Genomic DNA, 2,511 nt, shown 5'->3' with positions numbered 1-2,511 from the left:
ACTTTTTGAATTCTTGAATTATTTTTAATTATTTTTAATTATTTTTAATTATTTTGAATTATTTTTAATTATTTAATTGCTTTTATTTTATTTTGACTCACATGTTGTCTGCAATTGCCTTTTCTGCCAGCAGCAAAGCAGCTTTTGAACAGCGCACAGCTTCTGCGGGCAAGCTGGCCCACGAGGAGCCGCAGCAGGTCCAGAACTGCAGCAGCAGCAGCAGCAGCAGCAGCAGCAGCAAATTGAATGGATTTCGAATTGAAAGTTTGAATTAAATGTTTTTAATTTTCAACTTACTGTTGTCACCGGCTCATTCGTCGGCAGCTTCCGGAAGTCGAGCTGCAGGTGCACATACACCCCAAACCCTAAACCCCAAACCCTACACCCTAAACCCTAGATTCAAAACCCTAAACCCTAAACCCTAAATTCAAAACCCTAAACCCTAAATTCAAAACCCCAGCCACTGCAGCGCAAGCAGCGGCCCGAGCGGCCAGCAGCCAATGCCTAGGGTTTAGGGTTTTCTAGGGTTTACTAGGGTTTATTAGGGTTTAGGGTTTAGGGTTTAGGGTTTAGGGTTTGGCTGACGATGCACAGCAGCAGCTGGGGATAGTGCTGCCGCAGCACGCGGGCTATATGGGCAGCTTGTTTGTTGGGAGCAGCAGCAGCAGCAGCAGCAGCAGCAGCAGCAGATTTTTCGGAAGTTAAGAAATCCGAATAATAAAATCCAACAATTTGGGGTTTGTAAGAGTCCTTTAAGTTCAAAAATGAAAGCAAAGAACTTTCTTCTGCTGCTGCTGCTGCTTCTCGTGCTGCTCCTCCTGCTGCTCCTGCTGCTGCTGCTGCTGCTGCTGCTGCTGCTGCCTCCTCGTCGCAGAGGGCTTCGACCTGCGCAGCAGCAAATTTGAAAAAATAAAAATTCAAAAAGTGCCAATTGAGGACTTTTATTTATTTCCTTTGGTCCAAGCAGCAGCAGCAGCAGCAGCAGCAGCATTGAAGCAGCAGCATTGCTGCAGCTGCACTGCAGCAGCAACACTGCAGCAGCAGCAGCATTCTAGCGGCAGTAGCAGCATTGCAGCAGCAGCACTGCAGCAGCAGCACTGCAGCAGCAGCACTGCAGCAGCAGCGGCATTGCAGCGGCAGCAGCAGCATTGCAGCAGCATTGAAGCAACAGCACTGCAACAGCAGCAGCAGCATTGGTGCAGCAGCAGCACTTACGAGTTCGACTCCGAGGCGCAGCTGGGGGTGCAGCATGTGGGTGTGCAGCAGCGGAACAGCATCAGCAACAAGAACAGCATTTGCTGCTGCTGCTGCTGCTGCTGCTGCTGCTGCTGCTGCGGGTCTTTTTTTTGAATTGGAATTATTATTGGAGTTGGGACTATTGTTTGAATTGGAATTAAAATTAGAATTATTATTTGCATTTGAATTATTATTTGAATTATTATTTGAATTATTATTTGAATTATTATTTGAATTATTATTTGAATTTAAATTAAACTTCGAACTCCGCTTTTCCAACAAGTCCCCAGGGCCCAGCAGCAAACCACACACTGCCTGCTGCACGTGCCGCACTGCATGCAGCAGCATTTTCCCGTAAGCAGCAGCAGAGACAAACGCCCCACGCGGCTGCGACATCCTGCTGCTGCTGCTGCTGCTGCTGCTGCTGCTGCTGCTGCTGTTGCTGCTGCTGCTGTTGCTGCTGCTGCTGCTGATGCTGCGGCTGTTACTACTGCTGCTGCTGCTGTTGCCACTGCTGCTGCTGCTGCTGCTGGGGTGCTGCTGCAGGAGAGCTGGGGGGCTGCTGCAGGGCTGCTGCTGCAGTGCTGCGGCTGCTGCGCTGCTGCAGGACTGGTGTTGCGCTGCAGCAAGGCTGCTGCTGCGGTGCTGCGCTGCTGCGCAGCTGGTGCTGCAGGGCTGCTGCTGCTGGGTGCTGCAGCAGCAGCAAAAGTGAAGCGCAGCAGCTGAAACTCGCGGACAGGGGGGCAGCAAGACACAGCAGCTGCTGCTGCAGCAAGGAGAGTGAAAGACTAAAGAGAAAACAAAAAGAAGAAAAAGAAAAATGAAAAGTTTTGAATTGGAAAGAACTCGAGCTGCTGCGTTCGGGTGTCTGGACAGTTGCGTCTTGCTGCTTCCTTCTCCAGCTGCTGCTGTTCGCGCTGCAGCAGCTGTCTGCTGCTGCCGGGCCTCAACTGTGCAGCAAAATGCAATTAAATATAATTTAATTTAAATTAATTTATAATTAAACAACTTTGCCCTCTGTGCTGCAGTGATTCCGGCGCCTGCGGCTTTGGGGCTGCTGCGCTGGCAGCCCGGGGCCCCTGCTGCTGCTCGCCGCGCTCTCTGTGCAGAATTTTCGCCCGAGTTGGAGAAATAAATGCAAAATATGTTTTTAAGTTCTTCTTTGGAGTTGTCTTTGCTGCCTTTTCGCTGCAGCAGCAGCAGCAGCAGCAGCAGCAGCAGCAGGTGAGTTGAATCGCCCGCCGGCACACCGCGCCTAGCCATCTCGACTCGAGC

This window comes from Eimeria necatrix, genomic scaffold (genome assembly GCF_000499385.1).
Source record: "Eimeria necatrix Houghton genomic scaffold, Enh_scaff175, whole genome shotgun sequence".
Lineage (NCBI taxonomy): Eukaryota > Apicomplexa > Conoidasida > Eucoccidiorida > Eimeriidae > Eimeria > Eimeria necatrix.
The sequence above is the reverse complement of the archived record's forward strand: the minus strand, read 5'-3'. Positions refer to the sequence as shown.